We start from the raw sequence: 19,088 nt of genomic DNA on the forward strand, positions 1-19,088 counted from the left end.
AGAAATGAATGAGAATTTGTTCTTCTACTAATGTTCGATATTCATGTAATACAAAGTATGTAACTTTTAAAGCAACTATCATTTGCATGATAGATAACCTAGCTATTGTAAAAACATGGTGTAGCAAATGCATAACTTGTATTTCACTGAACTTGTAAAATTGTTTTAGGAATCATTTTACCATTAACATTAAAATCTGGATTCCTAATTATAGGATTACAATATACATACATGCTTACATATACATAGATACAATCTATATCTATTTATATATATATATATATATATATATATATATATATCTATATATATATATATATATATAGATATATATATATATATATATAGATATATATATATATATATATATATATATATATATATATATATATATATATATATATATATATATATATATATATATATATATATATATATATATATATATATATATATATATATATATACACACACACACACACACACACACACACACACACACACACACACACATATATATATATATATATATATATATATATATATATATATATATATATATATATATATATATATATATATATATGCGTACATACATAGATCGATATAGATAGCTACCACAAAGATAAAAATCACAAAGATTCTGGTCAGGCATAAACAATCTTCTTAAGCCAGGCCACTCTACAACTCCAGCCCCCTCAGGCTTCAACCATAATAATGCCAACCAGATTCCAGATGCCTTTTAATAACTACTTTAGCAAAGCCATTCTAACCCTAACTAATACTTTGCCACCTGTCACCTCTTCCCAGTTAGATACCACTAATACTCCATCTCCTACCTTTCATATGAAACCAGTACCCACATCCTTCATATGCAACCTCCTCTTAAAACTTAAGCCCTGCACCCCTTCTGCTGATTGTCTTCCTGCTGAATTCCTGCAAATTGCAGCTAAAGCCATTGACTATCCCATCTCCATACTTATAAATAGAACAATCTCAGAAAGCAAAATCCCATCCATATGGAAAGTATCCCATATCATCCCTCTGCACAAAGGTGGCCCATCTACTGAACTTTCCAACTTTCGCCCCATTGCCTTACTCTCTCCAATAGCTAAAATAATGGAGAAATGCATTCACAGACACCTACTTGACCACCTTCTCCAGAATAACTTACTTGCAAGCTGCCAACACGGATTTAGACCATTCCATAGCACAACAACTGCCCTGCTATCCTTCACTGACACCATAAACAAAAACCGAAACAATGACACATTTTCATCTACACTTTTCATTGACCTTTCAAAGGCCTTCGATATGGTGAATCATAACTTGCTTATTGACATACTAAAGGTCCAATCACTTGATGCACAGGCATTACAATGGTTTAAATCCTATCTGGAAAACTGACACCAAGCCGTACTCTGGAATAATAATCATTCCACACCACTCCCTGTGAACATAGGAGTACCTCAAGGCTCTATTTTAGGTCCTCTTCTCTTTATTTATAAATAACCTACACACCACAATTCCACAAGCCATCTGCATACAATATGCAGATGATTCTACCTTAATTTGTTCAGCCAAGTCCATAACCTCTCTCCAGTCAATCACCCAATTCGTATTTAACAGTGCTGAAAACTGGTTCTTGCAACATGGTCTCCTGCTGAACCCCAAAAAAACTAAATTATTGCTCTTTGCTCCTACTCTTAAGTCATCTCAACTGTACTTCACTGTAACCTCTAACAATGGTACTAACATATCCCCTGACACTACTACCCATCTACTGGGAGTAACAATTGATAACCACCTTAGCTATGATCACCATATTAACTCTACAATAAAGTCTGTTAACAAACAAATTGGCACCCTTTACAGAATCAAACCCTTCCTAACCCCTTCTGCAAGGATAACCATTTCCCAGACCCATCTGATTTCTACCCTATTCTATGCCTCTGCAATATATACTAATCTTTCTAAAAGCAACCTCTCCAAACTCTCAGCATGTTACAATAACATAGCCAGATTTGCCACTGGCACCCCCTTTAGAACCCACCATTGTCACAACATCAAACAACTGGGATGGTTAGAACTGCAGAACCAACTGCTATGCCAACAACTTTGTCATCTCCCGTAAGATTCTCTATCATCCTAACAATACCCCAATCCTCAATAATCTGATCACCCCCTACAAAAATCTTACTACACTTCGATCAGCTAATAAGCTACTAGTTTCCACTATTAAATCCAACAACAAAGCAGGGGACTCTCTTTTCTCCAACACAATAGGAAAAAGTTGGAACCAGTTTCCTAATGAACTTACCACCCTCACTTCCACTCTTCTTTTCAAAACACTACCTAAAGAATGCCTTAAAACTCACTGGCTCTGTCCCTGTTCTAACCCTGACTAACACCTCCTTCCCCTTGCTGCTCTCTCTATTCTCCTGATCTACTGCACTATCAGTCCTTGTAGTTATGAAAGTATATTAGTCAATAATTTTATTAATTGTTATCTCTCAAATGCTCACTAAATGTATTTTGTTTTAGTATATCCTACTATACTGCTTTGTTTCAAGTCTAACTGAACCTCAATTATAAACCATCTACTGTATTTCTGTCAACTATTACTATATATAATATTGATTGTCTGTGCCTTTGCTTGGAGCTTTTCTCCCCGGGCCTCTACTGAAAATGGACATATATCCAGCTAGACTAGCCCGGTCAACAAATGTAAAATAAAAAATAAATAAAATATATATATACATACACACGGTTCCACTTTGAATCATCAAATGTTCAGTACATTGACGTTCTGATCATTGAGACCAGAACATCGATGTTCAGAACATTGAAGATTTAAATTGGAAGTGCCAGGTAAGTGAAATTGTGGAATGTTGAGTCTGTATGCAGGGCAGCAATGTGCCATGTATGTTGTGAGTGTGTGTGTGTGTGTGTGTGTGTGTGTGTGTGTGTGTGTGTGTGTGTGTGTGTGTGTGTGTGCCATCTGAGTGTTGGCATTACAGGTAGATGGAAATCTCCGTTAGCCACCGCATATAGCGGTAAATGGAAGATATCCCTTACCCCACTGTAGTGCGATCTCGGAGTTGGAATATTAAAGTAGGGGGCTCTGGGGGGCACAGACCCCAACATGGGGGGTGCAGGGTTGCAAAGCCCCCCTGCATAACATAGTTTTTGTAAGTTTTTTGGTGTTTGTGTGGTTCATTTTAAACCTTTGATGTTCTGAACATCGATGTTCTGGTCTCGATGATCAGAAATTCGATGTTCTGAACATTCGATGATTCAAAGTGAATCCATATATACACACACACACACACACACACACACGCACACACACACACACACACACACACACACACACACATATATATATATATATATATATATATATATATATATATATATATAGTATATATGTACATGTATATAGTCCTCTCAAACGTCAAGCATTTTAAACATGTTTATCAGCATCTGAATCAACTTTCTAATATCTGTTCATGCTTTATTAGCTGAAAAAGTGATTCATTTTCCAAGATTCGAGTATGGTAATGGAAAAGTGTTGATATTTACCTCATAAGTAGTATCTGTATAGCTTGAATTCACTCAGCAGCTAGAGGTTATTACCCTCAGCCAGTAGAAAAACCTTAACAAAATGAATTGCCCAGACAGTGCAATTTGCACCATGCAATCTTATCCCCCTGTGTTGGTTAAGGAGAATGGCATTAAAGCTCAGTATGTTTTATTTTGCCTTTTCAGATAATAATTTGTTTAGTGCCTTATTTGTGTTAGTTAATTTCACAAATGGCACATGAAAGGAAATAATTTTTTATATAAATTATCTGTTGAAATATTCATTTAAATTATAGATTTTTTTCTAAAAGAGACCAAAGCCTATTTACCAGCATCAACTTGAACTATATTCAGTAATTTATTAAGTTTATTAGTTAGAAAGGGGTTACAAGGGAAAAAAAGAGTAATAGATAACTGTTTATAAATAAATGACAATGCACTTCATATTGCATTTGCAGACTTTTAAATATAAACCCAAGGAAAAGAATGACACAAAAATATTAAAACAAATAAACATATATAGTTAGCAAGTTGGTTTATGACATGGAAGAGATATTATAATTAATAAAAAAATATATATATATATATATATATATATATATATATATATATATATATATATATATGGGTCCCATTCACTACACCGACACGCCACAAAGCCGACACCCAAAACACTGAGACCAAAAGACCGACGAAGCAGATGATCGACAAGGTGAAATCCCAACAGCCGAAACACCGACATGGGCAACGTGTGAGCGCGACTCGGTAAGTGTGTGATAGTAAGGGATTTAGGGTTAGGGTGCGGGAAAGGTGAGTGTGCGGTAGTGCCGGACTTAGGGTTAGGGAGCGGGTAAGGTAAGTGTGTGATAGTGACGGACTGTAGTTTTAGGGGCGTGTTAAGTGAGTTAGGGTTAGGGTGCAGGTAGGGTGAGTGTGCAATAGTGATGGACTTTATGTTTAAGGGTGGGTTAAGTGAGTTAGGGTTAGGGTGCAGGTAGGGTAAGTGTGCGATAGTGACGGACTTTAGGTTTAAGGGTGGGTTAAGTGAGTTAGGGTTAGGGTGCAGGTAGGGTAAGTGTGCAGTAGTGTCAGACCTTAAGGTTAGGGTTTGGGTTAAGTTTAGTACATATATAGTTGTGTGTAATGTGTAGTTTACGTTTTGTGTGTTGGTGTTTTGGGTGTTGGTGTTATGGTGTTCGGTTTTGTGAGTTGTCGGTATTGTGTGTTTTCTGTCTTTTGGTCTCGGTGTTTTGGGTGTCAGCTTTGTGGCGTGTCGGTGTAGTGAAGGGGACCAATATATCTATATATATATATATATATATATATATATATATATATATATATATATATATATATATATATATATATATATATATATATATATATATATATATATATATATATATATATATATATATATATATATATATATATATATATATATGGATCCAGGTCAGTACATCGACAAGTGAGAAGATCGACATCCACTTCTCCGACACGAAAACACCGACACATGAAATAATCGAAACTGCAAATCACGGACATTCCCTCCTCCGACAAACAAGGACTAAGTAATACAATGATCGTAACACATGCATAACACTGCCACACTTACTAAAACATGGTAGGCATGATTAGCGAAATTTAAACCTGTTACCTGTTAAATGTCCGTGATTTGCAGTTTCGATTATTTCATGTGCTGGTGTTTTCGTGTCGGAGAAGTGGATGTCGATCTTCTCACTTGTCGATGTACTGACCTGGATCCATATATATATATATATATATATATATATATATATATATATATATATATAAATGACCATAAGATACTATAGCTGTATTAAGACTGCAAAAGGAGTAAAAATTGTAGTGAGTTAACTAAAAAACATTCCCTGCTGATCATGTATTTATTTTGTCTCAGTTTGTCAAATGACGGTTCAAAATATAAATTAAGCATGAAATGGTTTATAGGTTCCATTGTCAAGATTACAACCAAGTGGCTTTCAGGAATCTTAATTTTCATAACCACAGGTTGCTATTTTAACTATATATATATATATATATATATATATATATATATATATATATATAGCAAGATCATTTTTGAAGGAAGTTAATCAAAGCTGTAATTGCAATATTTAGCACCCAGTGAAATCCCTGGAATGATGCAACAGCCTGATGTAAAAAAAGGTCCTCTGAAGTTGAAGACAGACAAAAAATAGTTCCTTAGAAAGCATATATGCAGAGTGAAAACGAATAAAAACATTATTTTTAAACAACTAAATAATTATAATTTAAGTAAGACATGAGCCTGCTTAACTAAATACCGTTACTGCTCTCACACCCAATCGGCAATATATCCACAGTGCCAGTCGTGCTGCCAACAACTAGAACCCAGGGAAACCACCCTGTTTTCCACAACCTAACTGCATTACTGAAGTTAATGTCTGACATATTTTAATTGTGAGGAGAGGCTTCTTCTACATTCTTGGAAGGTGCTATATAATATGTATATCAGATTTGTCTTCTATTATTGATATGCATTTTTAGCATTAGGTTCCCATACCTGGTATTGCATCCCCTAGGTGTATTTCAGGCACAGCCTTTCAAACAGACCCAGATCACATGTTGACTTATAAACCAGATAGGAGTTAACGCTTAGTGACCTATAAGAAACAGAAACTCCCCAGATTCTGGAATAGACTGCCCATACATGTCAAGCAGAGTGCCTCTTTGGCCGTCTTCAAAAGGAACCTTGACGATTGGATGGGAGAAAGGAAATTCACCCCGGGATCACATCAGTCACTCTGCTAGACAGGGGTCCAGGGAAGTAAATAGTGTGGGAAGAAATAGCCAGGGAATTGTTATGGCTAGGCTTGTATAGGCCCTAGGGCCTATAGCCTAGTACCAACCTATGAATCTATAAAATAAATGACATTCATTAAAGTATTTCTGAATAGTTTGTATTTTTCTTAGTTAGATATCATAGTACATTTTCACATATTTTGAGGGTGGTTTTTTTGAAGGGTACATAATGGTATAAAGTGATACAATGGTCTACCATGAGTAGCCAGACAAACCTTTTATATTTACATAGACTACTGAATATACTTATCTGTCTCTGGTAAATACTACAACATTAACGACTATTAGGTAAACTACCGCATCCCTCAACAATAATAGCTATTAAGTAATCCACCAAACCAGTCATTTTCCTCTGGAATGGCTCATTAGTAGCACGACTATTAATGGGGTGTATTAAACCTCATACATTACAGATTGTTTTAAACTACAAACTGCTGAACTCCTCATTTCAGACCATCCCTTCACTACAACAATACTATAGTTACTCCGCTGAGCAACCGTCTGTGATAGAGTTCCAGGGACCAGCATTAAGATGACAACAACTTATCAAGAAATGAACCCCTTAAATTATCTGGTAGCTATCCTAATAATTTATGTTTTAATGTGTTTTGGCTCCTTTCTAACAAAAATAAATAAATAAATAAATAAATAAATACAAACCATAAAATATGTACCTGGGAGTTTTTTAGCCCATATTAAACTTACATCAGTTCTTAGGTATGATTAGCTGCTGTTAAGGTACAAAATAACTTCATGTAACACGCTTCAGCAGAATAAAAGGGTCTATTTATTGTAAAAGAATACATGTATGTGGGAGACTAAGCCGTCAAGGTCTTGTCTCCTGGGAACAAAAAAATTGCAGTAATTTTAATACTGTCAAAGCTTAACAGCAAACACTTTGTTATCTATCTGACCATAGGCACTGACCAGTTAAAGCTAAATATGTTTAAGTTGTTTTGCTTTTTAACAAAATACAGACCCCTTATCTGTGCCTTTTCTGATTTTTTGATTGGGCCCAAGTTCTAATCTTCTGTGCTGACACTATCTTCCATATTGGAACTAGGAAATGCCAAGACAGTGGGACAAAGTCAAGATAGGCCTAGGCTGTCAGAATCCATTTTGAAACAAGATATATTCCACTCCTAAAGGAAAAGTTATTATACAAAACAATTGAACATGTCTCCCTTCTCACTGTGCTACCTTTGACTTTTGCTATGCTCCCATCCTATTTCCATTATCACTAGATATACACAACAGCCAGTAACTTGATCATTCACATGACCTATCACCCTTCACATCCCCATGTTTAATATCAAGAAACATGACATAACATTCCAACCTATAAGGCCAACATACTTGGTCAACATACTTACTAGAATACTTACATGTAACGGTGCCATTACAAAACCAAAACTATTTCCTCAGGAAAAATCTAACTCACATTTTCTTGCAGAGCAAACTAATTCATGTTAACTATTTTTCTTCCTCTCTAAAATCTTTGTACATTTAACCTGGAACCACTATATCTGTAGCAAAATCTCAGCTATGCCTACTTCCACATCTATATCACTACCTACTGTTACCATATATCATCTCGTATTCAATCTAGCCTGCAACCTAACGTTCTCTGCCCACTTAAGCAGCTGAAACCTCTCTCCCTCAAACATTTCCTCCAAAGCCCACAGAAATGGCGTTAGTTATACCTCTCAACCAGTCCTACAACAATACAGCCCTTTACAACAAATACACCTTATTACTAGAAAAGTTCTTACTAATTCCAAGCAAAAAAAAATAAATTTAGACAAAAGAAAATTTTATTCTGCCAGCAATTGGGATGAATATCACCCCTCATACTTCAATAAATCAATAACTTATTGCTAAGCAGTGATATGCACCTGACTCCAGGCCCAACTCTTCCCCAGATCCCTACCTCCCACATCCTAAACAGCAGTCAATTCACGCCTCACATAATTATTCTATACCCCAACTCTTGATCATCCTCAGCCATACTCTAGCTAAAACTCTACAAATTAATGCTTGCAGCATGTCTAACAAGACACATTAACTGCATGTATGGATAAATATCCACTACCCCATATTCTTGTTATCAAAGAAACCTGGTTAATACCAGGAAATAAATGCTGAAGAAATAATACCACCTAAGTACAATATAATTGGAAAAGACCAAACCAGTCAATGAGCTGGTGGAGTGGTCAGTACATCTAAGAACTTCCCTATCCTTTTTTCTAAGTGACATAGGATGTTTACATCCTCCTGAGCTATGAACAGCTCAGGCAGATGAGTCCTTAGTTTAATGTCCCATCTTAGGTATAGCACACCCAGTATCTGTCTTTTACTGCATTGCAGTGTCAGTATTGGAAAAAGCAATTCAATTTCTTTGTGTGAAAATCAAACCCACAGCCTTCTATACTATAGGTGAGTGAGTATGTTACCTGTTGAGCTGCTGAGACTGCAAATAAATACATCTTAGTTTTCCAAACCCCACCAAGGAAAACAAAACTGACAAAGGAAAAAAAAACTGTACCAAACAAATGCAGCAACATCAACCACATAGTAGTCTATTCCTGGTTCACTGAAATAACACCAATAGAAATAATTTAGATCTAAATGTTCTGGGGTAGCAATTTAAACTACATACTTCTATGCTGTTTTGCTTACTAAGCACTTAAGAGAATGTTTGGTCACAATAATACATTCATTGAGCTGAATAATTTTTTGGATGTGCAGGATTTTAAATGATGCAGTTAGAATTTTCTGAATGTTATTTTAACTCTCTGTGAACAAGTCTCAGCAGAAAACTTTAAGAAATTGTAGAAATAATTAAACTGCACACTCTTACATTCTAAAGCTGAAGCGTCTTCATTTTTCATACATTTAGTATGGTTTGACTTTACCATAACATTCATAGCACAAAAAAGCAAAAGAATTAAACTAACTGCAACCATAGTCAGCTTTCTATCTTCAATGTGGAATATTGCATTATCCTGCAGAATGTGGAACATTAGACAGAAGAAATGGGCGAAAAGTGGAACGTTACAAACAACTAGAGAGGGAACACTCACGACATGGTGAACATGTGACTTTGTACTTGTTCTACCAAATAGTTAAGACTCTCTGGTGAAACAATTCAAGATGCAAATATCCAAGGTCCCAGTAGCCCTCACACCTCAAAAATCACAATCAACTCCAGTCAGCATAAAACATATAGATGCCATACCATGCGTATCACCAAGAAGCAAAAATAAATAAATAAATAAATAAAGACAAACTGCAGCCATAGTCAACCTTCCATCTTCAAAATGTGGAATATCACATTATCCTGCAGAATGTGGAACAGATGGTAAAACATGGCAGGTTTCTTAACAACTAGGAAAGAATCTTACACCATGGCTAATGAGTGTAGTCTTTACACTTACAAAAAGTTCTTTGATACCTCCAGTATTTCTTTGCTTGCCAGAACAATCACTCGGATGCAATGTAAAATTTTCTTTTTACAATATTTATAAGACAAAAAAGTTATACACCAGCTTTAATATATTGTGTTTTACCATACACCCAGTAAGCTGAAAAAGTCCAGGACCTCCCCAACTCATACAAAAAGTAAATAAATTATTCTTGTATTCAATCTTCCCCAACACATACAAAAATAAATAAATTATTGTAGTATTCTCTCAGGCTACAAATTCTCAGTGACAATTTTCTTTTTTCCCATCTCAGATATTATTACTTCATTCTACCCACTAATACTTTGATCGCTGATCAACACTCATATGTGTGTTTGTGTGTGTGTGTGTGTGTGTGTGTGTGTGTGTGTGTGTGTGTGTGTGTACACATGCATGTTCACACACACAGATACACCCATTAAAGCACTTGTATGACTGTACAACTCAGATATTTGCTGGAGATGAAAGGAACTAATAAATTCATAAATAATGGCACAGAAATTTATCTCAACTTGCTGACGTCAGAACCATACAGGACAGCTTCCCTCTATTCTCTCAACTTCATAGCTCAAGAATCAGACACAAAAATAAAATCAGGAACAGCTTTTAAATATTTCTCATAAGTGATGTCACTTGTCCTTCTCTAACATAGATGACAAGCAGGCAGGGTAGTTTTTTTAGATGCTTTATTACATAGAAACACATCAGGATGGATAGCAGCATCATAAAATATAAACAAACTGATTTAACAGACAGAACTTACATACATACATGCGTACATCTCAACAGCTTACTACAAAATGGCAATCAGGCACACGTGCTCAGTATTTATCTCCCCCAAGAAACTATCATTTTAGGTGATTTCAATATTGACTGGCAATCCTGTTCTGGCAACCATCCAACCCATCATGTAAACCTTCATGGCTTCACCCAACTAGTCCAGTTGCCAGCCAGGATAAATAAATACTCCAGCAAGCACACTACACTGGACTGGATACTAGTCAGTAAGAGCCCCTAGTCATATATAACAGGCTGCTTATCAGATAGCCTCAGTGATCACTCCCCAACATTCCTACTCAAAAAATACCTATACCAAGCTAAACCTGTCATCTACTGTCAAATACGTAAAAAACTAAACTTTAACCCACTCACATTCATCTCATCCCTCAAAGAATGTAACTGGCATCCTCTAAAGTACCTCAGTCTTGATGACGCAGTTGAATTTTTTGATACTACCTTCCTCAACATCCTTAATTACCATGCCCCCATAAGACTTTCCAGAATCAAAGCACAACTCTCCCCATGGCTACAGAAAACCACTAAGTCAGAAATGAAAAACAGTGATAAAGCCTGGGAACACTGGCGCAAAACCAAAACCCCTTCAACTAGACAGAAATTCCTAGAACTACGCAATAGTCAAAAAGCTAATAAAACAGGACAAATTCCAATACTACCAGTCTGCCTTAGACTCCTCTCAACACAGACCCAAACAATTCTGGTCCTCCATAAACTCCATCCTCCACCCAGGTAAAGTCAGTACCCCTCCTCCTAACATCCCTCACTCCTCAGAAAATATTGCTACCTCATTCAACACACACTTCACACAAACCATACTATCACTAGCTAAACAACACAACCCCCCTCCCCTCCAACCCACACCTTCAACTAGTAATCTCCCCACTGCCTTCTCTTTTTCTCCTGTAACTACCTCCAACATAAAAACTCTTAACTAAACTTAAGCCCACCAGATTAGCAGCAGACAACCTCCCAAGTGAATACCTACAAATCGCAGCTGATGCTCTGGTCTACCCAGTATCCATCTTGATTAACCGATCTCTGTCAGAAAGTTACATTCCCACACTGTGGAAACTATCACATATAATTCCCCTCCACAAAGGCGGACCATCCACAGAATTAACCAGTTACCGCCCCATAGCTATTCTCTCTCCACTCTCCAAAATACTAGAGAGATGCATACACTCTCAGGTCTCAGACTACCTCCTTACTAACAACCTCCTTTCCAATACTCAGCATGGTTTCCAACTAAACCATAGCACCACCACTGTCTTACTCTCCTTTACTAACACTATCCTTCAGCATAAAAACAATGGCTATCTCTCCTCTGCTACTTTCCTAAACCTATCTAAAGCATTTGACATGGTCCCACACAAACAACTTATCTCTGTCCTCAATAACCTATCCTTCTTACAATCAGTCACCAACTGGTTTCATAGTTACCTGTCTGACCGCCAACAATCCGTTGTATGGCAGAATGACATATCTCCCCAACTACCTGTCTCCATAGGGGTTCCCCAAGGATCCATCCTTGGACCCCTACTCTTCTCTGTTTTCACCAATAATCTAGCCTCTGCCACCAAACATGGCACACTCATACAATACGCAGATGACTCAACCATCATCTGCTCAGCCCAGTCCCTACCCAAACTGCAAAAAGTCACACAGGAAGCCTTTTCCTCTGTTGAAACTTGGTTATCCGATGCCCAATTAATACTCAACCCAAACAAAACTAAACTACTCATCTTCAAACCCACCAAACATACTCAAAATAACTCTCACTTTAACATCACAGCAAAAGACAACACCACTATATACCCAACTGAACACACCAAATTGCTAGGAGTGGAAATAGACAATAAACTAAAATTTGACATTCACATATCCTTGACCATAAAAAAAGTCCACAAAAAACTAGGAGCGCTATACAGAAATAAGCAACTTCTCACCAAAGCAGCAAAGATTTCAATAGCAAATTCACACCTTATCTCCACCCTACTTTATGCCTGTCCAATATATACCAACCTAAGGCAATGCGATTTAAACAAGCTAGAGACCTGCTACAACAAAATCGCCAAATTCACCACAGGGGCATCCTACCATAGTCACCACTGTCTCTCACTTGCTGAACTGGGCTGGGTTGAACTCCCTTTCCTCTTTCAATGGTATCAACTCTCACTTGCCCACAAACCAGTAAATCATCCACTAAATGCCCCATCCCTCCAGAATCTACTCCAACCCTATTGCACCACCAGACCACTAAGATCCAGCAACAAAAATCACTTGCAGATCACTAAAGCCAATAACTCTGTTGGTGAAGCACTATTCTCTTGCACCATAGCCAAATTATGGAACTCCCTCCCACCCACAATTACCTCCATACCATCATGCACCCACTTCAAAACTTTACTAAAAGCGCACCTAGAAACATGCTGGCTATGCCCTTGCAACTCCCACTCTAATATCACCCACCCCATCTAACCACTACCTTTCTTTCCACTCCACTAACTACCTTGATTATAGCAAGCTCAGATGCTCATAAGCCAGTACTTATTATACAGCAGGAACTTCTTCTTGTAACATTTGTTAATGTCTGTTATGTACTTCACAGATAAAGATTCTAGTTGTCTACTGATGTACTATGTTCTTCATCTGTAAATAAGTTGTAAGTAATTGCTATGTAAATTGTTAATCGCTATGTAATCCAATGTAACTACTGTCTGTTTATTTTAACTGTGGAGCTTTTCTCCCCGGGCCTCTGCTGAAAATGGACCTACGTCCAGTCGGACACTCCCGGTCAACAAATATAAATAAATAAATTAAATAAATAAAAATAAATAATTTATACACTTGTGCAAGCCCTTGGATAGCTTCTTAATGGTACATACACACACACACACACACACACACACACACGCACACACACACACACACACACACACACACACACACACACACACACACACACACACACACACACACACACACATTAATCTACATCCTCCCTCTTAAAAAAAAATCACTCTTAGTAAAAACAACATTGGAGTTACATGCATTATTATAGACATTAGAAATAAACACAATGCTCATGTCCAAGTTGCCAGGTATCTGTAACATGGTCTGGGGATATGACCAGATCTGGTAACATAACAATCTGGACTGGGTTTAGCAACAGCAACAGACTTTGGTGAACAACTCTTATCAGTAACTTCTGGATTTATCACATGAATGGGAATATTGTCTGGAACTTCTTTTGGAAATGGAACACTGGACAACTCACTCTGAGATAAAGAGTCTTTCTCACAGGCTATGTGCTGTGGTATAGGCTCAGACTCTGGCATGAAATGTTTTCTGGGTTAAATGCTTCTTCAACAGATTGGTTTTCACTGACCTGTTTTTCTTGACACATGGAACCAACAATTGACTAATGATTGGTAACATGGTTCTGGTTTGTCTTGACAGAAGTCTCTGAGCAGGTGAACCAAGATGTTTATCACAAGGAATATTTCTGAGATTCAAGATATTCAAGAAAACATCACTATTGTCTCATTTTGACTTCTCAAGTAAATGTTTCGCACTTCGAACTGCATGTTCTGCCAAATCATTTGATTGCAGATACTCTGGGCTACTCATGACATGAGTAAAGTCCCACTCTTTGGCAAATCTTTTAAACTGTTGGCTTATAAACTGCATGCTTGTGTCAGAAATAACTTTGTGCGGACTACCATGGACTGTAAAATGATGTTTCATCTTAGCAATGACAGTACTGGATGCTAGGTTAGGAAGTAGGTTAATCTTGAACCAATTAGAATAAGAGTCTACTAATACCAAATAGTGTTGATCACTCCACTCGAAAATGTTAGTAGGTATTGTCGTGGTAGGTAGTCCAGGAATCCAGTTTAGCTGAAGTGGTTCCGTCTGTTGATGTGGCTTAGTACTATTACACAAGGAACAAGATGAAAGTCCTCTCTCAATGTCTTGTGACATAGAAGACCAAAATACTAGTCCTCTCACCCTTCCTTTGGTAGAGTCTATTCCTGGCTGACCACAATACAAGACAGTAATGTACTCATGTTGCATGGTCTTTGGAGCAATCACTTTCAGACCTTTCATGATGATACCTTTGTCAGACAAAAATCCCATCTGTGTATGGAAAATAAGCTTGTACTTCTTGGGGTAAACTAGATTTTTTTGATGGCCATCCTTGATTGATAAAGTATTTGAGTGTTTGTAAGACTGGATCTGTGGCTATATGATCTCTCAGCTCATCAAGACAAGTGGAAGAAAAATCTCTCACTTCCATGACTTCAAAATCAAGGTTCTCATTCTCATGCTGTTCAGTGATGTGTCTGGGTGATCTAGATAATGTATCAGCAAGATAAAGAAGTTTGCCTTTCATGTAGACAAGAGTGAAATTATACTTTTGCAGTCTCAACATCATATGTTGCAGTCTGGCTGGAGCTCTGTGCATAGGCTTTCTCAAGATAGTGACTAGAGACTGGTGGTCTGTTTCGATCTGGATAGGTCTGCCATAAACATAATCATAGAACTCCAAACATGCAAACACAATTGCAAAAAGCTCTTTTTCAATCTGAGCATACTGCATTTCAGTTTGAGTAAGAGTTCTCGAGGCATAGGCAACAGGTTGATCCTCTTGTAGAATGACTGCACCTAGACTGAATCGCAAAGCATCACATAAACGAATAACTGGCTTGTGAACACTGTAGTATCTGAGAGTTTGCGGACCAGCAATTGTCTATTTCAGGACATCAAATGCTCTGTGGTGTTGCTCAAACCAAGACTAGGATACATCTTTATGTTTCAGCTCTCTGAGTGGTGGCTCAAGTCTGGAATGACTTGCCTAGGTAGTTAACCATGACAAGAAAACATTGCAGGGCTTGAACATTGTCTGTAGCTGGTCATAGGCCTGAACTAGTAAATGAATGACCAACATAAATAATTTCTTGTGGCCTGAATTTGCGTTTCTGTGGCTTGAGCTTCAGATTCACTTGATGTGTTCTTTCCACGACTTTTCTGAGGTTTCTGTCATGCTAAGATTCACCATTACCTCCTATTAGTATGTCATCTACTATAATAGCACAAGGATACCCAGAAAAAAATTTGATCCATTGCACACTGAAATACTCCACTTGCGGAATTTATCCCAAATGGCATTCTCAAAAATCTATACCTTCCAAACGGAATACTGAATATAGTGAGCAAAGATGATTTCTTGTCAAGCTGAATTTGCCAAAATGAACTCTTTGCATCTAAGACAGAAAAACAGTGGCATTTGGCATCAGAGCTGGGACTTCTTCAACTGTGCACATTGGATGATGATTATGTCTTTTTAGTGCTTTGTTCAAATCTCATGGATCAATACATATTCTGATGTCATCTGTGCTTTTCTTATGAGCTACCACCATGGAAGATACCCATTCAGTAGGTTCGTCTACTGGACAAATCACACCTTGATGCACCATTTTATCTAACAAAGCTTTGACTCTGTCCTGCATGGCTATTGAAACTTTCTGAGCTGGCTTGATAACTGAACTGTCATCTGTGTTTAACTTTATAGAATACATAAATGGAAACTTGCCTAGTTTGTCTTCAAAAAGATCAGCAGAGGTAGAAAAAATATGTTGGGAAAAATTAGAGTAGTGGTCTTTTAAGCTAACATGATGGACTTCCTTATTAAATGAAAGCAGTCCCATTTTCAAACTGTCTCTGAGCCCTAATAATGACTGGATGTGCCTCTTGACCACATAAAATAAGTCGTAACTTCTCCCAGCAAAGTAACATGAAAGCACCACTGAGCCTTCAGTCTGAATTTCTTCACCACCATAAGCAGTAAACTTTGCACACTTTGCCAAATCAAGCCTTTTGCCGTGACACACTCTAGCGAATGTTGCTCCTGATGTTACATTGGACTTGGAACCTGTTGTCAACTCTGAGCTCTATGGGTTTTCCATTTATCTGAACAGTAGAAAATACTTAATTCTTTGCCCTTAAATCTACTGCACTGACTGTTTTATAAAGCATTGATACACCATCAATATAAAATTAGGGTTGCAGATTTCTAATTGATCAACTCATTTCTTAAAATGTTCCCTATTAATGAAAGAATGTGGGTCTTTTGATTTACAAAACTTTTTGAAATTATTCCACTTATAGCATTTGTGGCACTGCTGACCAAAAGTTAAATGTTTTTTCCCTTTTATATTCATGATTTCCAACACAGTTATGACAGTTGGCAATGAAACTGGGTGGGGGCCCATGCTTTGAGTTTGCTGACTCACTCGTATGCCTCACTGAGACTGTGCAAACTCTAAAGTTTGCTGGAAAGCTCTGGGGTTTACCAGTGAGTGCTGCAGGGGCTACAGTTGCTGCCATGTGCTATTTTAACCACATGCTGCATACTATCAACATGAGCTCTTGAAGTTACTGGAAGCATGCATCTCTCATTTGTAAGCATATTTGTGTGTTTTTCTGTGAGCTCATATATCTGACAAATCTCACTGGCCTTATTCAAAGTTAAATGACTGTCACAAAGCAAAATCTTTCTCACAGCATCATCTTTAATACCACACACAAGTCTGTCTTTTATCAACTGATCCCTTAAATCACCAAATTTGCATGTTTTAGCCTTGTTCCTCAAGTTAGTTATATATACTGCAAATGTTTCACCAGGCTTTTGATCCTTTGTATAAAATAAGTGACTTTCCATTGTAACATTTGTCTGGGGGGTTACACATTTTTTTAAATTTACATTTTAAGCACTCAAGATCCTCCCTTGACTCTGCCAGTACAACAATATGATGGTTTCCCCCTCTCCTGCAAAGACAGCAGGTGCATACACAAATGAATTCTCCCTTTCAGTGGCTTCTAACCCAGCTAAATTAAGCAGAATAAATGCATTTGTACAGTCATCTTTATCAGAAAATGCAACCAGTATGAAAATGTTGTACTCTTGTTTAAACACTCTCCAGTTCTCTGCAATATGTGTACTCTTGCTTAAACACTTTCCAGTTCTCTGCAATATTATTGTCAAACACAAGTGCACTGAGTTTTTAAAATCCCATTGCCCACAAAGTATGCAAAAACACACTGAAAATATGGTTGTTATTATTAGGTATGAGCAAACTGTTCTGTGAGCTTGTAATAACATTCAAATGCACAATACTCTTCAAAATACTGTACTTTATTAAATATGTTCTGAAATGGCTGTATTTTGTGAAATAACTTTACTGTAATGCTACACAAACATGCAAACACTTTATACACTTCTGATAACTCAGTTATCTTTAATTAATACAAAAAAATACGTGCTTAGCAAAAATGTGGTTGTTTCCTCTTATTTTATTCATTTTATGCCATTCAGACTTTATTTCAAACATTTTCCATAGTAATTTGAATATTTATATCTATATTGGACATATCGGTTTATTTGAATACTGTTTAGAGTGTTCTGTATGCCTCGTTTCATAGCTTGCGAATGAGAAATTATTTGAACAAGTTTTAACATCTGAAATTCATTTCTGACCTGTTTTGTGAACTATACATGCAGTAGGGATGATCCTCTGTATTCCTCCAATACCAACCGAGTGCCTCTCAAACTCAAATTGAAGAAACTGGAGTGCTTTCTGACAATAAATCATTTCGGCCCTGCTTCCTTTGACACCATGCTCTTTTAGACATGCCTCTTGTGACACCATATCACTCGTCCCTCTCTATCATAGATGACAAGCAGGCAGGATAGCTCATTTAGATGCTTTATTACATAGAAACACATCAGGATGGATAGCAGTATCATAAAATATAAACAAACTGATTAAAAGACAGACCTTACACACATACAGTACATGCTTACATCTCAACAGCTTACTACAAAACGGTATTCAGGCTCACACATGCTTAGTATTTATACACTTGTCCAAGCCCTTAAATAGTTTCTTAAAGGTACATACACACACATTGATCTACAAGTGCCAGACAACTTCAAATCACGTAAAATATTAACAGAACAAGTGTTGAATGTATATGCATTCTCTGAGCAATAAAAACTATGAAGCTGTAATGACTGACATTTGACTGGCATTAAGGTCAGTGATTTACAAGAAAAAAGAAGTTAAGGAGGGGCAGAGCATAATATGTCAACATCAGTGACATTCGTCAAAATCAGAGACAGACAAGAGGCAAACAACTCTAACTCACTTAAAAAGTTTTTGTATCAACTTGCATTTTCTGAACATTTGAACAACAAAAAACATGAAACTGTAATAACTGGCAGTACAGACTGAATATAAACCTTTGTGATTTTTAACTCTCAGTGGTTTATCAGAAAATGGACATGAGAGTGAACACTTGGTACTTAGTGCA

This window comes from Protopterus annectens, chromosome 4.part1, assembly GCF_019279795.1.
Source record: "Protopterus annectens isolate FY-2018-M chromosome 4.part1, PAN1.0, whole genome shotgun sequence".
NCBI lineage: Eukaryota > Metazoa > Chordata > Ceratodontiformes > Protopteridae > Protopterus > Protopterus annectens.